Source organism: Ictidomys tridecemlineatus, chromosome 5 (genome assembly GCF_052094955.1).
Source record: "Ictidomys tridecemlineatus isolate mIctTri1 chromosome 5, mIctTri1.hap1, whole genome shotgun sequence".
In the NCBI taxonomy this organism is placed as follows: domain Eukaryota; kingdom Metazoa; phylum Chordata; class Mammalia; order Rodentia; family Sciuridae; genus Ictidomys; species Ictidomys tridecemlineatus.
The window spans coordinates 80,792,607-80,816,248 of NC_135481.1; the positions used below are offsets into that span (position 1 = coordinate 80,792,607).

Genomic DNA, 23,642 nt, shown 5'->3' on the forward strand with positions numbered 1-23,642 from the left:
GACAGGGTACAATTTTCTGAGAAGGGCAAGCAAAACTGTATCAGTTTACCTGAATACTTACTTGCTTTCTAGGACCATTAACAATATTACTTGAGTTATTTTATCCAGGTACTGTGACTTATGCTGGTAATCACCCAATATGACAGGCTGAAGGAGAAGGATTGCAAGTTGGAGGTCAGTCTCAGCAACTTAGTGACATCCTGTCTCAAAATAAAAAAATAAATAAAGGCTGGGGATGTACCTCAGTGGTAAAGTAACCCTGGGTTCAATCCCCAGTTTTGGTGTTTTTTTTTAAAGAGGCATTTCATAAGCTTTAGCTCAGTAATCGACATCAACCCACTTCATCTATAAATTTTAGTAACTGGTTTTGCCTGAATCAATTCAACCTTTACTGAGTACCTATTACATATTAACTACTGGGTATACAAAAATAGTGTCTGCCTCCCAAGGCTCTTGCTGCTTCACAGAGGAGGAAAGTGTCGGACTAATACTTCTAAAACCATGGTGTGAAGCCTATGGGCTAAGTACAAAAAGCAAATAGAAGACGATGGGATTAATTATGCCAAGGAGAGCAGTGGAGGGGAAGTAAGTGGCATTTGATTTGTGTTTTTAAAATGACTAGGAGTTTCCTGGCTGGCAAATGGGAAATGAGGAAGAACACAGGGACCTTTGAATCTATGCTATGTGGTTTATACTTTGTTGTTTTGAGGTTTATGAAGTAGGAAAAGTGATGTGACCAGATGGAACTTTTTGGTGGCAGCATGAAGGAGGCTTTGGAGAGGGATTATCAGAGTCAGGGGACTGATTGGGAAGCTATTAGCATAGTTGTAAGAGACGATGAGGGCCTCACCCTAGCATTGGAGGACAGGAAGGAGCCTGGGACGAATGGGGCATAAATGGTAGGAGGACAGAGTCCCTACTATTTTGAGGATTCTCATCTGCCTGTGTGAGTGGATGGTGGTGGCATTCTCTGAAGAAGGACTCAAAGAAGACAGGCCTGTTTTGGAGGGAGGATGACGAGCCCCTTTTGACATGTTGCCTTGAGTTAGCTGTGGAATGCTCAGATGGAAAGCCTATGGGTGGACAGGATCTGGACGTCCAGGGAGATGTTGTTTAAGGTTTCTTGGGAAGGGCTCAGGCCTGGAACTAGCCCCATGAATGGAAGGCTTAGGACTTGGATCTAAGTCCTTGAGACTGGGAGCTAGGACCCTAGTTGTCCTTGCTAGTTCCCTACTCTGGGCCTGGAGTTCTGTCCTGCGCCTTGCCATGGTAGCCAGTGCCTTGCTACCCTATTCATCATCTCTGTGATGGCTGCCTGCTGCTGCTTCCCATTTCTAAGTGTTCCCTGATATTGAATGTACTCTACCCACCTTGCAGAAAAGTCAGGCAGCAAATATTAGGCCTTCCTGTTGCTGATAGTCAAGTTCTGGCCTCTACTGCCTTTTGTCTGTGGAGACAGTCTCAGAAGCTTGTGAACGCCTGTGCTAATTAATGCCTTCTCTCTTGTGGGAAGCTCCCCTGGTACCTGCAAGCCAGTCTGTGTAGCTGACATTCAACTTGCCCTGTCCTGACAGAACTGGGAAGCATTTGACTTTAAATAAATACGTAAGTTAAAATGTCCAGAGCTCTTAGTAACCAGGCAGTTGGGGAGTTTGCTGCAGCCCTTTAAAAAAAAAGAGAAGATAGCCTTCAGACTGCAATTTCTCTCAGTTTATAGAAGGCAAACAGAGGTAGAAAGTTCTCAATAAATCAAACATGAAGGTGTTGCCCCCAAGTGGCACGAAGGAGATTAGATTCCAACTATCACTTTCGAATAATGGGCCCTTGAAGACTTAACTGTGGTAGGGTTTTTTAAAAATGACATGAGTGAAACATTCAATTTGTAAATTGGGGAACTCATATCTATAGTTATTTGGGGTTTGGCAGTTACCCCCACTCCTGCCATGGGCTCTGTCCCATTCTCCTCAGCCCCCTTCCAGGGGGTTTTAACCTAGGGCCTGGTCTGCAGGGGGTTGTCCAGCTTTTTTCTTTATCTATCATGGCTGCACCTAGCATCTTTACCTTTTATCTTTGTGGTATTGTGCTCTTCTGAGTTGTGTCCTTAGACCTTTCTTTTTCTTACCCTGTTGGGCAATGATGGATTCATTTCTGGAACACAGAGCATTATACTGGAGACAAGAGAGTTAACTTTTAGTCCTAGTTCAGCCATAGCTAAGTTGGGTAACCTTGGACAAGACCTTTGCCTTCCTGGGCCCTATTTTCCTCAGCTGTAGAGTAATGAATGTAGAGACTCCTGAGCAAGTTATTCACCTCTCAGATAAGTCACATTGTCCACTTTAGCCCACCCTCCCACACCTGTCTCCATTTCTGAAGGAAACCCAGAGCTGGACCAGTTGCCTCTGCCCAGGCAGCCATGTCTCACATGTGAGAGGACCCTCCCCATGCACTTCTCCTTATTGGTCCAGGGGTAGTTTGGTGGTGCAAGGACAGTTACTTCATAAGCAGCTCTGTGGCGAGGCTCTAAGAAGATGAACTGGATGCTTCTCTTTTGCGGGGAAGGGGAGGCAGACATTGAAATAAGGAGCCCTAAAGGAAATTCTCATTTTTTCAGTAAGGACAGAAGAGAGTCCACACTTCATAAGGCTCAGCTGAACTTCGTTGCTATTCTTGAGTGTTCTTTAAGATTTCAACTTACAGAACATCTATACAATCATCTTGCTTTAATTGAAATCAGAATCTAGACTATGGAAATGAAAATGATTCTTCTTATTGAGTGGGAGAAAGAGACAAGAGCTAACCGCCAGCCTCTCCCCTCCTCAGGACCGCCTTCCTCTACTTGGTTAGGGAACGAGGGAGTTGGCCCCACATCCTCTGTTTCTGCCCTTCAGCTGTCCTCTCTGAGGTATGCTCAGAGAAAGCCGAGTTCAAATCCTAGAACTGCCACTTATTTTCTGAGTGGCAATGAACAAATTACTTTAACCTCTCTGGATCTCAGGTTCCATTTTGAATAATGGGAATAATTGTTGTATCTGTCTTACAGGGTTGTTGAGTGTTGTTTTTGCTCTGCTGTGTAACTCTTGGGTTCTATATGTGAATCCATACCTGAGGGAAAGAGGATTCTTCTTCATGTCTCCATTGCTTCAGTGTGTGTTTTGCAATTGGTAGTCAGTGGAATGATTTGGAGGAATAGTGAGGAAGGAGCCCGTCCACATTCCCATAGCACATCTATGACAGAAACAAACCCAGAATGTTCTTTGGCTATTGGCCTAGTTTCTTTTTCTCTACATTGAATTACCTCTGTATGGTGTGCACATGAATCCATGCATGAACATGGATGTGTATAAATGTACACATATGTTCATGTGTGTGCATACCATGTGTGCATATCAATGTGTGGCCACATACATGTACACGTATCAATCTCAACTTCTACAAAGTAGCCACCAGCTGGTAATTTTCATCAGAGTTTAATGAAAGAGAAATACCCCCACCCAAATCAGGCAGAGAGCTTCCAAGAAAGGAAGGCAGACTCAGGCACGATAAATTCCTGGTTCTGACAGCTTTTAGTAGTTTCTAACTTTAGGGGGGAAAAATGTGAATAAATAATAAATAAATAAAATTTACATTAACCTGAGAATTACTTACAGTGTTTTTTGAGAGGGGAAAAAAATGGAGAGTCGAGCTAGCAGATCTATTTCAAGATGATTTAACAGGTGAGAGGGAGTTAGCTGCGATTGTTTTATGTCTCAGTCTATTAGGTACTGTACAATGCGACAGATCCATTCTAATTTATACAGTTGTTCAGCAAAACTTTTGTGGGTTTTTAAATTGACTGTAATGTTTAGCAATTGGAATATAAATTTATTCAAGCCTCTTATTTGGTCGCCTCAATGGCGCATTACAAAGTATTTTATAGTGTCTGATCTGCTTAAGTTTTACAACCAGCTCCCGTTGTTCTGCACTCTTATAGCTGGTGCTGAGAGCAGGACCCGGTGTCCCTACCTCCTGCTGGTCCCTAAGGCTGCTTCCAGGGACCCAGAAAGCACTTAGAGCTGAGCGTAGGATAGAAACAACCCCTTTTCCTGGCTTCCTGCCTACCGTGTGAGGCAATCAGCTACTGCTTTGACCTAACCTCATTTGGGAATTTGCTCGCCTGGTCCTACCTGTGGTGATGAATGCTAAATTCTCAAGCTTCTTCCTGTGGTAATTTTTTCCTTTGTTGCTAACCTTCTTAAAATAATAGACTATTATAGTGTGTCTTCACGTTCTCATGAAATGCTTTTTCCTTTGGCATTGGGCTTCCTGGCTTTCTCAAAGATCTACAATGGCCTCTGGTTATCAAAATTTCTTTTGTGTGGTTTGTTTGTTTTTTGTGGTACGGGGGATTGAACCCAGAGGTTCTTTAACATTGAGTATTACCCCCAGCCCTTTTTTATTTTGAGACACAGTCTCACTAAATTGCTGAGGCTAACCTTGAACTTATGATCCTCCTGTTTCAGCCTCCCAAGTCACTTGGGATTGTAGGTATACACCACTACACCGTGCCTGGTTGGTTGTCATATTTGAGTGCCTATGTTTTCTGAGTGTCTGCAGGAGTTGACATTGAATGTTTCTCTGTCTCAATACCATTTCCCTCTGAATGACCTGGTATAGCTATTACATTTGCTTTCATTCATCCTTCCATTGACCCCTCATCTTCTTGTGCAATATGGAGAGAGTCCAGCCCCTTTCCATATGGGGCACGCACAAATTATGTCTGAGCAACCTTCCCTGAGCATTGTATCTCCATTCACTTTTTGGTAGTTTATCACATGTAAACTTGAGTACAAGGACTGTGATTGATACAGCTTTGAAATTCCTACGATGTTGTGCACACCATAGATTCTTGATGAGTTCGATTATCTTCTTTCTTGGGGGGGGGTGGTTGTGGGTTGAACCCAGGGCCTTGTGCATGCTACCACTGTACCCTCAATCCCTAATCCATTTTCAAACATGGGTTTTGCAGTGGGAGGAAAGAGGACTTTCGAAAGCTTAAAGGATAAGAAAAGGAAAGAATGGCATGAGACATATAGAGATGGGAAAGGGCCAGATGAAGAAGTCATTCAGAATTCTTTGAGGTTCTGAATTTTATCCAAAAAACTGTAATCGGCACAAGATTTCAAATGTGAGAAATGACATGGGCAAAATTGACATTTTATCATATTTCTCTGGCTGGTATGAAGACTGGAATGAAGAGAGACAGGCAAAATATGATGGTAACACAGATAGCTGGAGGTGATGGAGAAAAGGGGTATTTGAAAACTATCTTGCAGAATGGGTAGTAATAAAGGTTGATTGGATGCAAGACATAAAGGAAAAGAAAATATCAGGAGTATTTGAACAATTTCTTACTTAAATGCTAGGCCTCGTGGTGATACTAATTTCATAATGAGAGACTGTTGAGTAGGTTCAAAATAGGAGGGAGGTGCTGAGAGGGAAGAAGCAATTTAGCCAAGGACAGGTTGAGCTTGAGATATCTACGAGACATTCAGGGGGTGATGTGGAGCATTAAGGATACAGAGGTGGTCACTGGATCCCTGGATATAGATAAGTGAACCTAAGAAGGGAATGGAATAAGAAAAGGGAAGCCTGAGACAGAGCCTGGAACATTCCAGCATCTACTGGCTGGGTAGAGAAGGCAAAGTCAGCCACAGACACTGAGGAAGAGTTTGGTGGTTAATGAAGCCTCAGGGACACTTGTGTCAAAGCTACTAAGAGGTCAATTAAGAACTGAAGAGCACTAACTAGATGTAGTGCCACCATGTCAGCTGCCCTAGTGGGAGCTGGGGTGTGGACTGTGATGGGAAGGAGCCAGTAGTTACTAGACGGAGGAAAGGAAGACGGTGGGTGGTTGAAAGCTCCACTGAGAAGTCTCATTGCAAAGCAGGGAGAGATGGAGGCTGTAGCTCAAGGAATATATGGGACATGGGGGAGGTTTGTTTTGTTTACTTGTTTTTGCTTTTAAGGTAGAAGAGATTTGAACATGTTTAAATATGGGATGAAAGAGGTCAGGGAAGCGGGAGAGAACATGAAGATGCATCAGCCAGGCAGGATGAATGATGATGACTAAAGGCATCAAGTTCCCAGAGAAGGTGGGGAGATATCACTCCAGGCTGCAGACTGAAGGTTTGGCCTTTTGTCTGAGGAAGGAAACCTCTTCATTTATAACAGAGAAGAAAAAGGAGACAACGGGGACAGTGCAGGGGATTTGTGACAACAGGAAGGCAAGGTGACCTTTAAAAAGGCTTTAATTTCTTGGTGGCATTCATGTGCAGCTAAAGCTCTATTGCTATTAGCAGTAACAGTTACCAACAATGTAGAAGCTACCAGTAATGATTGCTGACTATGCTAAGTGTTTATATTCAGTAACTCATTTCATCCTTACCACAGACCTATTGAGTAGGTTCTGTTTTATAGACAAGGAAACTGGGATTCATGGAGGTTAAGTGACTTGAACAAAATCACCGTTGGTAAGTAAGAAAGCCAGAATTTGAACCTGAAGCGGATCCCCGAACCTTTGTTATTGCTATTACTATTACTGTGAAAACTGTATGGCTGTCATTATATTGACATTAGGTGCCAACTTTTTTCTTTTTTCATTCTTTTATTTTTTAAATTTTATTTTCCTTTCTTTTTTTTTTAAAGAGAGAGTGAGAGAGGAGGGAGAGAGAGAGATAGAGAGAATTTTTAATATTTATTTTTTAGTTCTCAGCGGACACAACATCTTTGTTGGTATGTGGTGCTGAGGATCGAACCCAGGCCGCACGCATGCCAGGCGAGCGCGCTACCGCTTGAGCCACATCCCTAGCCCTTCCTTTCTTTTTTTTAAAACTGTGCTGTGTACTTCATGCTGTTGGAAAAGTTTGTAGTATACCAAAGAAGCTTAATTGGACTGCACGCAGCTTTGAAATTCTAAGAATATTGGAAATAGAGCCAATCAAAGGAAAGATCCCTCTCTCCCATTATGTTCTGAGATGCAGTATTCAAATGCTATATTTCAGTGTAAAAATCTCTTACTTGTTCTGCATCTGTGCAAGAATGAAGCAAATATTTATCAGTCCTGGAAGAGTTAATGAGGCATGAAGCATTTGGCCTCTGACACAAAGGAGTATAGGGATTTGCCTTGTGATTGTTCAATGCACACTCTGCCCTCTAGTGGCCAAGCTTTCCCACAACCCAAGGGGCATCCATCTAGACCCCTGCAGGGAAGTGATATGGCAGTTGCCTTGTACTTCACAATCTCTTTCTCCAAAGGCTTTCCCTACATGCATTTCTGTGACATTTTCACTCAGTTGTTTCTCTCTCCATACCTACAATGATGCACTGACCAATTGAAAAATCCAGCTGACCCATACTCTAATGCCGCTTCATAGGCATAAGTCTTGAGCAGAGTCTGTCACTGAGGTACTGGTATGATCATGGGTTTCAAAAGCAGAGAGTGCAGGAACCAGTGCAGAAACCCTCCAGCATGAACTGTTGGTTTCCGCCACTGGGAAATGGGGATAACGTTACCTCCCCGAGGATTAAATGGACAAGTATATGTAAATGGCTAAACCTTGAGGTGTAGCCAGTACATGCTGGATCTCATGTTCCTTTGACCTTAGTCCCTAATTTCTGGGATGACCATTGAAGAATAAGTAAGAGCTGTCTCTTATGATTGTTTAGCCATGCTGCACTACTGTAATGGTCTATTTATTATTCATATCATCCACTGGACAATAAGGTGAAGATAGAGATTTTGTTGGTATCTCCACTGCCATTCAATAAATCTTTGCTAAATTAATGAAAACTAAATATGTCAGTTCCAAATCTAAGCATCTCAAATGATTTTTTAGGCACACTAAATTTTGAGAACTACTCTAGAAGTTTCTCTTACAGGAGTCAAGCCATTGATAGGAATTAACTTGGGCTTTGTCTTTGTTCTCTGTAATTTGCTTCAAATCTGGTGACCTTTGGCTTTAGCTGGAAAACTGAGCTTATGACCTACCACCAGTTTTTTTGTGTGTGTGTGTGAAAAGCATTAATATGTGTGTTTATGGAATAGAGTGTGATTTAATGCAGGAAACTTTTTTTAAAGGACTTGAACTTGGTGTAGGCTTAGAGGATTTTTACAGAAAAGACAGCATCTCACTTGCTGACTGTATGCTTGAAGTCTTTCCAAATCGACATTTTTTTTAATGATCCAGATATTTTAAGATTATTTAATTGTCTTTTAGTTACACATGGCCCCCCACTGTGTCCTTATGCTCTCCGTGATCCAGTGTCTTCAAGACTTGCAGATGGCTTGTGCAGTTAGTCTGGCTTGCTGTAGTTCCAGGAAGGCTGCTCCTATGATGTTCCCGATTATTTCTTCTGGCTTTTGTCACACAACAGTTGTACATATGCAGAAGAAAAGCCCATTCTTTCCTCTGGGTCAAGTAGCCAATATGCTTCTGCAGAACTCCATAGCTAAAGAAACCACTCATGAGCAGCTGGGGGCAGATGTCAGATTTCTATGGCAACATTTCCATAGCCCCTGCCTCAAGTGACATTTTTTTCCAGTTTTAGTGAGGCATACTTGACAAATTGTGTATAGTTAGAGAGTTTGAATATATATGCAGGTTGTGAAGTGATTACTACAATCAAGCTAACTCCTCCATCACCCCACATAGTCACCCCCGCTTTTTTGTGATGAGAACACTTAAGATCTCTTAGCCATTTTCAAGTGTCTAATGCATTATTATTGACAGTAGTCACCATGCTGTGGAATATTCCTCTAGAACTTACCTATTCAGACTGAAATGACATACTCTAGAAGCAACATCTCCCCATTTCTCCCCAGGTGACTCTTTGAATGATTGACTTCCAGAAATGCTTAATTTGGAAAAGCTAAAACAAATGAAAATACCCAGTCTGCTTACAACATGTGAGACAAGAAGGTCAAGTTGAGTAGTATTAAGCCGGGGTCATTGGTTCCCTGGTCTAGGGAGCTTCACTGACAGTGACAACAATGCATATTGAACATCTTTTACATGTCACGTATTGTGCTGTCTATATAACAGATTATATGCCATGGGATCCTCATGATAGCAATGGTGACAGGGTGCAATACTTGCTATCTCTTTTTGACAAAGAAGAAACAGAAGAAAGCAGAAAAGTGGCTTGATAAAGATCTTGTGGTCAGGGGCTGGGGTTGTGGCACAGTGGCAAAGTGCTTGCCTAGCGCGTGTGAGACATGGGCTTCAATCCTCAGCACCACATATAAATAAATAAATAATAAAGGCATATCAACAACTAAAAAAAATTTTAAAAATAAAAAGATCCTGTGGTCAGTGAGCACCAGCATTGGGATGCAAACCCAGGCCCCTCTTACCCACATTCTTAATAACTAGGCCATGCCCAGAGACAACTACATCTTTTTCTTCGGATTTTATCTGGAGATGTTGATGCTCTGCCAGCTATATCACTCAGGCCCATGGGACTGCTGTCAACAATGTGGTCTTTATAATGTAATCAATAACATGTTTTAGTTGGAAGCGTTAGGTCTAGATCCACACCCCCTCACCCAAAGTCAAATTCAGTCTTGGGCTTAAGTTTTGTTATAGGAATTCAGTTGATTTCTCTGCTGTCGTGTGGTGGTAATGCTATCTGCTTCTTTCCCTATAAAGAGCGCTCTCTCTCAATTTTGCTGGATGACTTGGCACCATTTATTTCTCAGTGCAAAGGGCTTCTCCTGTTAGAAAATCACTATATCATGGATTAAGGAAGGTGTTGGAGGCAGGCCCAGAAGGGGATGGCAAAAGGCTTGGGGGATGTGTCCAAGTGATGGCTGAACACCATCCAGCAAAGTAGGAGGGATGCAGAAAAAGAGTTGGAAATGGCAGGATGGGGGGTGGTGGTGGAGGGGAAGGTATATGGAAAAGTCCAGGAATGTATGCAGAGACAAACATTTTTTAATAAAAAAAATTGCTTTTTACATTAATCTCAAACATGTTTTTTTTTTTTTTTTTTTTTTTTTTTTTTTTTTTTGCACAAAGGTAATGTGGAGAAGTTAAGTCCTTCCTTGCTGGAGTGTGGGGTAAGGTCAGGAAGCTTGCTGGCTCGGGTGGCAGGCATATGGTAAAGCCCCAGAGGGGCAGAGGTAAGCAGCTGGCTTTCTTTGAAACAGAGGTGGTGTTGCTGGATGGTTGGTGCTACACGTACTGCAGTATTTGGGGGCTGAACCTCCACTGGGGTCTTCTTCTGCACAAACACTGCTTCTGCTTGAAATGGTTTCAACAGAAAAATCCTCTTATAGGAGGTGGCATTCCCTGGGATCATTTCATATCACCTGTGAGGATTTTTAGTTGACTGTAAATTCTCTATATTGTACCTGCTTACTTATTTATGAGAGAGAGAGAGAGAGAGAGAGAGAGAGAGAGAGAGAGAGAGAGAGAGAGAGAGAGAGAGAGAAAGGAATAAGAAATTGCCAGGGTAGGGAGGTAAAAACCTTCCCATGATCCTTGATTCCCAACTTCAGAAGCAATAATGACAAAATTTGGGTAGATTTATTTTTGGAAGATTTCCCTCCAATAAGGGAAGAAAAGCCGATTTAATGAAACCAACCCACCTAAAGCAAAGACAGATTCTATAGTAGGCAGAATATGCAATCCCTTCCCCTTAATTGTGGGTGTTTTGTTTCTAACCCATGACATGTGGCAAAGGTGATGAGCTATTACTCCCATGGTTGTTACTGCAAAGGTCTGGAATTTTGCAAGTGCAATTAAGGTCATTAATGAGTTGATAGTAACCAAAAGGGAGCTCTTCCAGGTCCACCTATCAAGTGAATCCTTTAAAAGAGAATCTACAGGTCAAAAAGAAGAGAGACACTTCTGCTGGCCTTGGAAAAGCAAACTTCTATGTGTGAAGAGCACTACATGGTAGAATTCCACAGATGGCCTGCAGGAGCTGAGATTCTGAGTCCTGCAACTGCATGGAACTGGATTCTGCCAATCATCAGTGAGCTTGGAAGAGTCCAAACTCACAGTCTCAAAAAAGATCTCAGCCCTGGCCAACACTTTGATTTTTACCTGGTAAGACCCTAGACATATAACTCAGCCAAGCCACATTCAGTGTCCTCATATATGTAAACTGTGAGCTGATAAATTTGTGTTGTTTTAAAGTGCTAAGTTTGTGGTAATTGCTAGGCAGTAATTGAAATGAATACAGATCTTATGTTTTTCAGGTGAAATCTCAACAGATCTTTGGGAGGACATCAATCATCAGGACTTTATTGTCACTTCAATTGAGCCATGTTATTCTCTTTTTCCATCACTACCTGCTTTGACTCTGGAAATCACCTCTTAGGAAGTTCATTCATGGGCTGGGTGGTAGTGAGCTTGTTTAGCATGCATGAGGCCCTGGTTACATCCCCAGAACTGCAAAAGAAAAAAAAAAAAAAAGAAGCTTTGATGTTAAGGACTTCCTGTGAGCTTTGTGGGGACTGTCGGAAGATAAATAAAGCAAAGAGATGTTTGTCTTCTGGTTTCATTTTGTTAAAAATGGAAAGATGATTCCCATGTACATGGGGCAAAAACCTTTTTGTAGGCTTTTGAGCTATCTCATCAGTGTTGTCAGTGAGAGAAAGCACAGCAAGGCACTTCTGGGATTGCAGACTCTCTCTGGTATGTCAGTCATCCAGCAATATGCAGACGACTGCTCAGGTCTACAATCCATTCCTCCATGTCTTCAAGGCTCTTTCTGGGAGTTCAAACCCCCTCATATTTTGCTACATTTGAGCCCAGCATCTTTAAGTGCTTAGAAAATATGGTTTGGAGTTTGGGTCATAGGATTGAGACTCATGAAGACTGTTGAGGATTCCAACACCCAGCTCTGTGCTGGCCACAGATTTCATACAAGTACTGTGGTTGTTTACAGACCTGCTCTTCCTGGGAAATCTGGCACCTCACTTTACCATCTTGGCATTATCTGGCTCAGTGCTGTATGTCATAGTGTTTGTTGAATGAATAAGACCTTTTATTTTACAGAGAAAGACAACGGAGCCAGTTGGGATTCCAACTCTTGCCCAAAATTGCATAACTTGTTAGTGGCAGAGATGGTTCTAGAACACCAGCTTTCCGAATTCCTGTGTCTTTCTTTCTTTTTTTTTTTTAAAGAGAGAGAGAGAGAGGGGAGAGAGAGAGAGAGAGAGAGAGAGAGAGAGAGAGAGAGAGAGAGAGAGAGAGAATTTTAATATTTATTTTTTTTTTTAGTTATCGGCGGGCACAACATCTTTGTTTGTATGTGGTGCTGAGGATCGAACCCCGGGCCGCACGCATGCCAGGCGAGCGCGCCACCGCTTGAGCCACATCCCCAGCCCCAGAATTTCTGTGTCTTTCTGTTTCATCTTCCAGTCCTTGCATAAGGCCTGAAGTGGAGGAGGCACCATCAAGCAAGTGGAGGTAGGAAGGGAACTGTGTGTCCTGCCCAAGGACATCAGCAGGTCAGCAGCACTGTCCAGTGTCCACCCAGTCTCCATCTCCCAGTCCAGCCCGGCCTCCATCAGGCAGCTTTCAGCTCTGTCTCTGTGTTACACAGCTTCTCCTCGTGGGCCCCTTGCTCAATTCCCCCCAGTGCAGTTTGCAGCTTCACACTTCGTGAATTTTATTTGCAATCAATAAATAAAGCTATTATCATCAGGGTTTTGTATTCTCATCGTATATCGTCATCTGTCATAAAGCATTTCAGGCAGGAGTGCGGTTCACTCGGCGTATCCCGTTCATCTTTATTTCTGAGTCAGAGACTGAGGGATGCGAACTAAGAGCACAAGTCCAAGAATTCAGCTTTGAATCAGTAACAGAACGTCTAAAGATAAAAATTGCGTTTAGGCATTATTATATTTGAGATTAGTGCCTGGGGAGAAAAAAGTCATTACCTTATCAGGCTCTCTGTACTTATTAGAAGCGACAAACTGTTTTGTTTTCCCAGTCAAATGTGACGGATCTGATGGGAAAGAGCTTTCCATTTAGGTGTGTTTTCAGAATGCTGTGGCTTCTGGCCATTTCTGCCAGCTTTGTGGGGAGCATCATAGCTTAGTGTAGCTTTGGGTTGGCAGAGAAGTTGGGATCATGGCTGCATATCAAAGTATACTTTGGGGGAAGAAGCTGTATAATGTTGTGGGTCTAATTAGGGTCTATTCCTTGGTAACTGCCACAGTTTTTAAAAATAGAAAATGTTTTCTGATAGATTATTAGGTTTGGGAGGCTAACGTTCCATAACCAAAATGGCTTATAATCCTGAAATTTTAGTCAAATCATTGGCAAAATAGTTTTCTCAACCATAGGTCCTAATTCTTAACCCTTGGGAAAATAGTGCTGAATTTAGCCAAGGTTGCTTCCCAACCCTTCATACCACAAGGGATAATGGTAATATTCACTGTATCTGGGGGTAAACTGGCATTCTGGACTGGAAGTCATCACCTTCAAGGGTGAATGTTGAGGCATGTTGAAACCCATTCATAAGCTGTACTCAAGAAGGAATAACTGTGGACACCTCCAGCTTTGTTTTGGTTTCTGTTGAGTTGTTTAGTTTTTCATGCGTTCTATTACTCGGTTCAGAATATTCTTTTGAATGCATGCTTTGCCTCCCAGAAAACCTCCATGGAGTTAATGTGCTTTGTGGAGCTCTGTTCTGTAAATCTTGTGAGGGTATTCTGTTTGGCCAACTCCAAACCAAAACAGAGATGAAGGTGGTATTCCTTCTATCCATTCAAGTATATGCATCTCATCATCCAAGTAGGTTAATGCTTATGTGGAGGTGGCCCAACACTTCAAATGATCAAGAATTATATAAACCAGTCATGACTGTAGGAAAAAAAACAGGGTTCAGGGAGGTATTAAGCATCTTGTTATTTTGACATGTACTATAGTTATCATTTATTGAGAACTTATTATGTACTATAAACTTGCAAAAGGCTTTACATTTTCCTTGGTGCTCATATTAACCTGCTAAGTTAATACCTTTGCTTTCCCAAATTTACAGAGGAGGAAACTGGGGCTTGAGAAGTAACCAAGCTAGAAAATGATATGGCTGGGATTAAAATCCAAGTCAGACTTCAAAGTATGTGTTCATAAAGTCTCTACCATGCAGCTCCCAGCATGCCGTGTAGAAAGGGCTGGTCCTGGTCCTGGAGAGAATTTTTTTCCAAAGCATGAACATGATTTTTTTTGTTTATTGCATAATGAACTTGGGGACTATTCTTCTTTTTCTCAGTTTTCCTTTTTCTGCCTTGAACAAATAACTTTTGGATCTTAACACTTTCCATGTAAAATGGGGAAAATGGCATGGTATTTGTCAGAAGCAAATCCTATGAGATGCATGATAATTTTAGAAAAGGGATTTTAACTCTTCAACACATTAGATTGTGAGAGTAAATAGTGATAAAGGAGAATTAGTGTTTTATTAGCTATAATTCATGGCCAAGAAGTCATCACATTTATTAAACTGTTTTCAGTCCAGTGAAAAACATGTAGTCAGTGAAAGACATAATATGTGACTAGACACTATCTGGGCCACTGGGATTATTCCCAAAGGAATGTTATCATGGGGAAAGAGATCTCTCAGCAGCGGGTGAAAGAGTTTCTTGGTAGGAACTGAGTTTATGGAAAAGAGCTCTGATAAGCTGACAGCAGGGGCAAGCAAACTTTGGGCTTTCTTTCTCCAGCCAGCAAATGGAAGCAAGAGAGAACCTGGGCCTCTCTCTGAGTTTAAAGCCCAGCTCCCCAATACCTGTTGGTGGTTGAACTGGACAATTTACCAATTCCTTTATGCCTCAGTTTCCTTATCTGTAATTAGAATATTCAGAAATATCAAGTACAAGGTTATCAACCCCTGAAGCTGAAATAAGATGGTGTACACAAGGTTTTTATCTTGACCATAATTTAAAGTGGAAGTGGGAGATACTCTCCCTGGGAGTGTGTACTGATGAAAAGAGTCCTCAGAGGAACAAATATCTAATGGGAAGTTATTAAGTTGTATATTATGTCTTCTTGGGTACAGGCTTTCATTGTGTATAGGCCTCTTAAGTAATTTTACTATTTCTTTTTAAAATTTTTTTGAAAATAGAATCAGGGTGTAGCTCAGTGGTAGAGTACTTGCCTGACATTCACAAGGCCCTGGGTTCAAAACCCAGCATTACACAAAAAAATAATGATTAAAAAAATACCTACTTTTTTTTTTTTTAATCACTCAAAATCAATCTGTTAGCATTTTGGCCTATTTGCTTCCAGTTATTTTAGAAAGGCAGAATTTTAGCAGGGGAGAAAAATTGCTATTCCTATTTTCAAAAGTATTTGCAGACATATTCTAAAGGCAGAAAACACAAGGATAAAACTTATGTAACTCCCAATTTCCACTATCTGTATGTTATTCTTAGGAGCAGGCAAATTCCAGGTGTGTATGGGGCCTATGGATGAAACAAGATTGATAAAATGTTAATACCTGTGAAGTTAGATTATGTTTGGATTTAGGTTTGGATGAGTGTTCCCAAAGAACCATGTGCTAAAGGCTTGGTTCCCAGGATGGCACTATTAGGAAGTGGTGGAACCTTTAGAAGGTACTGCCCTAAGGGAGATCCTTAGATCATTGGGATTATGGAATCCTGGTCTTCCTCTTTTTCTATGGCTTTGCTTCCTGGCTCACAAGTGAACAGTTTGCTCTATCCCACACTCTTGCTAAGACATGCAGTCTTGCAGGATGTCTAAAGTTATGGAGCCACTCAGTCATGGACTGGAAATTTCAGAATCATGAACCAAAATAAATCTTTTCTCTTTATAAGTTAATTACCTCAGGTATTTTGTTATAGAGACAAGAGCTAATTAATGCATGGGTATAAAGGGACTTTACTAAGGGAATACTTGAAAACTTTCAGGTTAAAAAAAAAACTTTAAAAAGTGGAATCATAAGACTCTTTTAAATAAATACCTACTTCAAATTTACTGAGTTTGATAAAAGAAAAATATACAAGTAAAACTAAACAAATGGTGAATTTTGAATGAATGTCTTTTCTGCTCTTAGAGGTAGTTTCTAAAAGGTCTCTTAAAAGCTTAATAATGACTTAATAATGACAACCATTCAGTTGTGTGGATTCATGGTTTTTAAACTTGAATTCCATTATAAATTACATTACCATTGAAAGAAGAAGATATGCCTACTCTCACCCTTCTCTTCATCTCTTCTATACCTCTCAATATTTTTTATTGTATAGGTTTACAACATTCACATTACCTTCTGTACCCATATTTTCTGTAATATTGAGTCACTGTTTAAATGGATTTGCATTTCTTCACCTGACCTTCTTATGTGACTTTTTGATTCTCAAATTAGTGTGATGAATCTCTTAATTGGTTGCATTTCATGACCGTAAACTTTTCAAGAAACTACCCATGCATCCTTGAGTTCTTTCATATTTCAAACTGTCTTCTCACTGTACCCAGGTGAAGTACTGACTGGATATCTCTGAATCATAGTTTTACCCTTAGAACATTGTAGACATTGCTCTAGTGTCTTCTGGCATTGAAGTTGGAAGTCAATCAGGCCTTTTCTGTGTTCTTTAATGTGTTTGTATTTGGTTTCCTTAATGCCGAAGACTATCTTTAAAAAATATTCTTGAAGTTTAATAAAATAACTTGATTTGTATCAATTTTGACTTTTCTTATGTAATATATTGCCATAAAATGATGCACAGCTTTAGTTTTTCATTTCGGGAGAATGCTTATGCATCATGTTCTTGAATGTACCATCTGCTCCAGTGTGAGAGGGGGATATACTTCAGAACCATGCTTGCCCTTATGTTGAGTTGTCTTTTTATTTCTTCCATATCTATTAGTTTTTCATTAATTTCTTTATTTTTTCTGCATTTAATGTATTTATCTCTCTGTGTCAGAAACGAATTTTCACAAGTATCTTGTCTGTCCTTTTTTTTCCCTAATTTTTGCATTAGTTTTATAATAACGTTGCTTTGGTTTTCTTTGAGCTACACACTTTCTTTCACCCCAATCTATTGTTGTTTTCTCTTTAAACTCTTGATTTTCAAAGTACTTATTAACTCCACTTATGGGATGATGCTCTTGTTTTTGGTTTGTTTACCTATATTTTTATGCATAGTTTCTAAAATGGTTTATTTTTATTTGTTAATATTTAATTATGCTTGAGAAGCTTTGTTTAGATGTTGTATTTTCTCTGGTCTAGTTTGAATGACTGTTTAACTCTTTTCCCACAATATCCCGAATTAATTCATTTTCCCTCTCAGCCACAGTATGAGGCTGAGTTTGTACTTTTCTATAATACAAAAAAGCAGGGGAATACTGGGCTTAGGTGTTTTCTTATAATTATATACCTATACTATAAAAACTAAGTTCTCTTCTGAGATTTTGTTATGTATTCTCTACCAAATTCACTGCACATCACTGGGGCTATGTATAACACTTTTTCAACTGCAGTGTTGCTTCAAAGTGCTGATTAAAGTTTACCCTGCTGTTCATTTTCTCTGTTTCATACATCTTTCCTAGCAATATCTTCTCTCAGGAGAGGAAAAAGTTAATCTTTCAGTGTGCTTCTCTCCAGATCTGAGTGTATTAGCGTTTTCTGTGTTACTATAATAAAATACCCAAGGATAGGTGTTTTATAAATAAAATAAATTTATTTAGCTTACGGTTTTGGAGGCTCAAAGTCCAAGATCTAGAAGCCCTGTTTGGACTTTGGTGAAGGGCCCTGGGTCATGTGGTCAGAGAATCAGGAAGGGAAAATAGCTTTAAATGAAAAGGCCAAGCAGGTTGGGTAACAACCTGCTTTTGAGAGAACTCACTAACTCTGAAATTCTGCACTGGTCTCTTCTGAGGAAGGTACCTTCATGACCTGATTACCTTGTACTAGGAAACACCTCTGAAAAGTTCCACAACCTTGACACTGCCACACTGGGGGCCAGTCTTCCAGCATGTGAATCTTCGGGGGAACATATGCAAACCATATCCAAATCATAGTACAAAAGTATTAGTGAGAACTGTCACTGATATTAAAATCAATAGTTGAAATTCTTGGGAGAGAGGTTGGGGGAATTATTCAGGTATGAGTTTGTGGAGCCTCCTCTCTCTGCTTCAAAAATGTCTTGTTTTGAAGTTTCTTAAGTTAGATTATGATCCTTTCTATACTTGTTTGCTGTCGTGAAAATGATTTTGTCTTTTAATATATATTTTTTCTCATTCTTTTAGTTATTGGTGGAGGGATAAGAATAGAGCCAGAACCTTTGATCTTCCATCTTAACATGGCACCTGGTAATTTTTCAGTAATTCGACATGACTCACTATTACTTTGGTTTGAATATAATTTTATCTTAAGAAGCTTGCAGATGAGGAGAGGATAAAAAGATACTTGGGTCACTGTGAGGTCATATGTGAATTTGTAGACCTAAAATGTGTTATTAAAAATGATTGTAACAATTTGAGTATTTAACAATGCCACTTAAAAATGTTTGGAAACAAAATGTTGGGAAACAAAATATTTTGACAAAACAGCAAATTCTGATGAACGGTAAAACCATATTATTTTTGATAAATTTAGATATTTTCATTCCAAAATAATCCAGATTTATTTATCTGGTAATAAACTGACTAAGTAAGTTTATTAAGTAAGAACATCAAAGTCAAACCCTGGATCCGTTTGATTCTGTATTTCAAGCAGGTTCGTGTTTTCCACTAGAGAGTGTCAAGTGTGGTTGGTTCTTGGGAGCCATGGTACCTCTCCCAGCAGAAGGAGCGAGGGAAGTAGAGTTACCTTGGAAAGACAATGGAGATGGAGCAGAGGAGAGATAAGTAGAGTTGCCTGGAAGAGAGACTGGTACCCAGGCTTGCAAGATTGCAACCTTGTATGCATGTATAATTGTATTAACATACTTGAAGATACAATATGTTGAAAGCAGAGGGCATTAGTTGTGGGAAGCAGAGTAAAAAGAGAATTACCAAGGATCCCTTTTCTTTTATCCCGTAATGACATGGCATGGCTGCCAAGCCATACAGCTAGCCCACTGGTCCCTGATGAGAGGTGGCAGCAGAGCGGTGGGCAGGGTGGGCTGGATCAGAGACAGCAAGCACAACCATGCAGAGCCTGCGAAGCCAGCTAAGGTCTAAGATGTGGTGGGCCTGAGATGTGGCAGGCCAGTGATTAGGTGAGCCTGAGCCGTACCCACCTGTCATCCTGCAGCAGCCCGGCCCAGGTCCAGTGAGGACACCTACTGCAGAGGCCTGCTCCACAGATTGTTGCAGCTCCAGAACTGGAGTATGAACCATCTGCTGACTGCAATCTGTTTTGAAAGCTGTAATTGCAGATGAATGGTTAGTAAAATGGAAGTGGGGCAGACCTATATGGTAGTTTGGACTCAAGAGTTAACCAATAGCTAGTACTGTTCTAAACCCTAATTGGCATAATTTGGGGCCAATGGCCTAAGTACTTTTCCAACTCTAATTAGCATAATTTTTGACCAATAGCATTGACAATTTTTTAAAACCTTGATTAGCTTTAAGTATAGACCAATAGCATTGCCCCAGATGCTACATAAACCCCTAGACTAGCAAACTCAGAGGCAACCCTTCTTGGTTCCCTTCTTATTCTATGAGAGCTTTGTTTTTGTTCTATGCATACTTGGAAAAATCTTACTTATACTTGTTTTTCCTGGTCCATGGATTTCATTCTTCAAATTCATGAGACAAAAAATCTAGAAAGAAGAAATTGAGGGTGAGCTGCTGAGGTCTGCTGTGACACTGGAAGGCATGGCCCACCATTAAGAGCTGCAATAAACTTCTTGACTGTAGCTTGTGCAGAACCCCACCACTTTCAGGGGCAGCCAACTCCAGTTTCAATACCAGCTCTGTCCCTAAGAATGGGAGAATTCATTATCAGACTTGCAGCAATTCTACTCCCAAAGGCAAGGGTGAAGAGTGTCCTTATTGTGAGCTTCAAGTTCAAACATGTTCATCTGATCACCTTTTCTGAGTCCACGTCCTTGGAGCAGCTTTCTATTTCCAGCGCAGTTGTGCTTGTGTAGCAAGAGAATGCAGAAACCCACAGATTTTAAATATTTCTGAGTCTTTCACAGTGATTTCTCATGGTAATGAGTGGCTTCTGATTATCATTTGGCTTTTCCTGACTACAGGGAGAAAAGGAGATTGTTATGCCAACCTGAATAATTCCAGTCTGTGTGACAATTCTATTTCTCACTCTAAATTAATATATTGCCACCCTGATGCCTTCCCCAGGTCCTCTGTTCATTTTAGTTAGTGTGAGTCAGTATTTTCACATCTAATTGCCCCTGGACATTGACAAGAGTGAGCCGGACTTCTGGAAAACTCTGATTCTATTTTCATCTTGCATTCTTTATTTAGTTCTACATCAAACACAGTTATTGTGCATTTGGTCAATTTGTGTGTAATAAAATGTGTTAAGACCAGATAAAATTCAAAATACCTTAAGAAAATTTATGACAGATTTTTAAGGACCTCACTCATCTTTACTTCAATGTTTTGAAACAAAAAAGTGTCATGGGAAACTGAGACCATTTCTTGCAATAGCCTTGCAAACTCATTTTTATTTTGAGAAACTTTGTGTCCTCTTTTTAAAAATGTCATGCTCTTTCTAAATTTACCATCCAACCTAAAGTCATTGAGGCACAGTAGAAACAAAAGGTGAAGCAATAAAGCAAGCATAGAACATGGAAGTGTTGGAGAAGACCGAGGGTCAAGAGCTCTCCTGTTTATTTGCTCAGACATTTCAAATGCTTTTCCTTACTGTGGGGTTATTTGTCTCAGATTCTTTAAAAAATCCATATAAAGTGATAAAAATCACAGAAGCAAAGGTTGAAGAATCAACATTTGAGCCATTTCAGAATGCTGAGAAGGAGACTTTATGGAAGTTGGGTGCATATCATAGAGACCACTGTGTTCAACTCATATAAATAGAATCCTAATTATGAAATTACAGAAGCTTTGTTGTCTAACAAGATCAGGACAGATAGTTTAATCAAAAAGTTGGATGAAGCATGAAATTTGTTTAAAAGCTAACCATAAAAACCAATGTGTATGTACCTACAATATTTCATGTTAAATTAAGATGTCTAAAAGCACTTTCTACCTAGATTTGATATAGATTTCAGTTTTTTTTGGGGGGGGGGCAAAGGCAAGACTACTACTAATTTTAGTCCTGAGTCATCTTTTTGCATAAACAATATTTCAAATGCATTCTCTTCATTGCCCAAATTTTAGCTTATGTGAAGAGAAGTACAAATATAAAGATGTCTCTAATATAATCTGAAAGCAGAATCCATTGGGAATTTTATTATATTTATAGTCAAACTTTATATTATATTACATTAGTCAAACTTTCAAAGTGACTTTTATTTTTGAAATCATCTTTACAAAACACTAAACTATCTTTACTAAACCCAGTTTTCATAGAAACAACAGTGTTTGTTCATGCTTCTATTTGAAATACTTATATGATACTAAATAAAATACACTGTTAGAATAACAAACACAACAGCTTTGCATAAACTCTACTGACCCTGGCATGGACAGCCAGAGAGTAACCTATCAGTGTTTTAAAACATCCCCAGGGGGCATTGACTATTAGGGAGGGAGTATGTCATGAATTCATTTGACCTGGCAGGTTGAAGTCAGATAGGGAACTTCACCTACCTGGGCTTTAGAGATTGTCTTGTGCAAACTTTATTCCAGAGTTAAGACAGTCTCTAGGGAGGTTAAATGACCTCTCACAATGTAAGTGAACAGTGGTCACAATTGTTTTTATTTTTATTTTTTGGAGTGCTAGGGTCGGTAGCTACTATTAATGCCTCTATTTCCTAATTCATTTTAATTCTTGATATCCTTTATGGTGATTCCTTTTGAATGTTTTTTAAAAAAGTTTTCTTCCATATTTAATCTAAATATGTTCTTTGTATCAGTAGATGCAATTCTCAAGGATTGTGGTTAAGACTTCTTAAGAGCCGAGAGCTGCAATTTTATATTTAACAGCAAAACAAATGAGCTCTATTGACAGTTCTTCCAAGCATTAGAATTATTCCACAAAAGAAGGCATACTCCACTTCCACGCATGAATCCTACTGACATTTCACCATGCTGACTGAATTAGATACTTGGATCACCTTCGCTGCAGTTATCCTCCCAACCATGGTAGACACTGGCGTGCATTTGTTTTCTCTAGATTTTAAACTCTGTAGGTATTTTTACTGCTTTGTGGAACCAAAATTTATTTAAATCTATCCATAATTCATTCTTTTCTTTTAACCGTGTCCTGTATTTTTTTAGTTTCCATCTGGGGTCATTTTTCTTCTTGGAAAATATTTTCAGTGTTTGCTATACTACAGTTGTGCTGGCAATACATTTTGTTTGGTGTCTGAAAATTCTATATTTCATCTTCATTTCTGCAGCGAATGAAATTCTGGATGAGGAAATATGTTTTTAGTATTTTGAAGATATTCTGTTGTTTTCTGGTTTAGAGGCTTTGCTGGTAATTTAGATGTTGTTTGTATAGCTTTTTTTTTTTTTTTAAGAGATATGTCTCTTTACTTCCTTTCTGGTTGTTCATAAGGTCTCTTCTTGGTTTTTGGCAATTTTACCAAAATGCACCTAAAGGTTGCGATGTGTATATTTTATTTCATTGTTCTTGGGTTTGAATCTCCAACTTGAAGTCTTTCAACAGTTTTGGAAAATTCTTAGTCATTATCACCTTACATTTTCTTCTGATATTTTCTGTCTTCTCTCTTGGGAATTAAATGTGTGTTAGGCCCTTTCGTCTTATTCCATGTTCTCCTTATACTTCTTCCTGTCTCTTTATGCTTTACTACAGATCCTTTCTGTTTCCTAATTCACTCCTCAAACATGTCTAATTTCCTCTTAAATTCATCCTTTAAGTTCTTAATTTCTGTTGTTATTTTTGCTGCAACATTTTCCATTCAGTCCTTTTATATTTAAAAACATTTTCTTAATTCTTCATATTGTTTTTATTCCTCCAATATTAATTACTATTATTTTTATGGTTCACATTTGATAATTTCATTCTTTGAATTTCCTTTAGGCTTATTTATATTATTTGTTGTTTCTCTTGATTTTATATCACATTGTTATCTTGCCTCCTCATATAAAAGACTAATTTTGATGGGATGCTCCACAGAATGTTCACAGTTGTGGTACATAATTTGAGGATCTGGTTGATGAGATTACCTTCAGGGTGATTTATATTTGCCTCTGAATGATGGTAAGGGTATGGGTACAAGGCCTTTCAACAGGATGCACAGGCAGCTGTGAACAGCTGTCTATCAAGTTTATTCCTCCTGTTAGTGTTGTATATGTTATTAATTAATTATTTGGGATTCTAACAGAAAGCCTGAAGAATCCACACTATCTCTTACTATGTAATAAGCCTTGAAATCCAGTTTAGCCACTGTGGATTACCAAAGTCTTACTCAGCTTCTGAGCCTCTCACCTGTTCTTACTGAGTTAACCATTGCCTTCAGGTGAAAAGTAGCTCCAAACACCAGACTTGTGTTTTTCTAATTCCTTCTTTAGGATCCTATGATTGTT

General features: G+C 39.6%; 1 long non-coding RNA gene across 1 annotated transcript; it reads left to right on the forward strand.

Moving 5' to 3' along the window:
• Positions 1–432: 432 nt before the first annotated feature.
• Positions 433–11,536, forward strand: LOC120886133 (uncharacterized). The gene is made up of 4 exons (XR_013439036.1): positions 433–585; positions 10,056–10,159; positions 10,828–11,090; positions 11,243–11,536. It is a non-coding gene; the product is annotated as an uncharacterized LOC120886133 (long non-coding RNA).
• Positions 11,537–23,642: the final 12,106 nt, after the last annotated feature.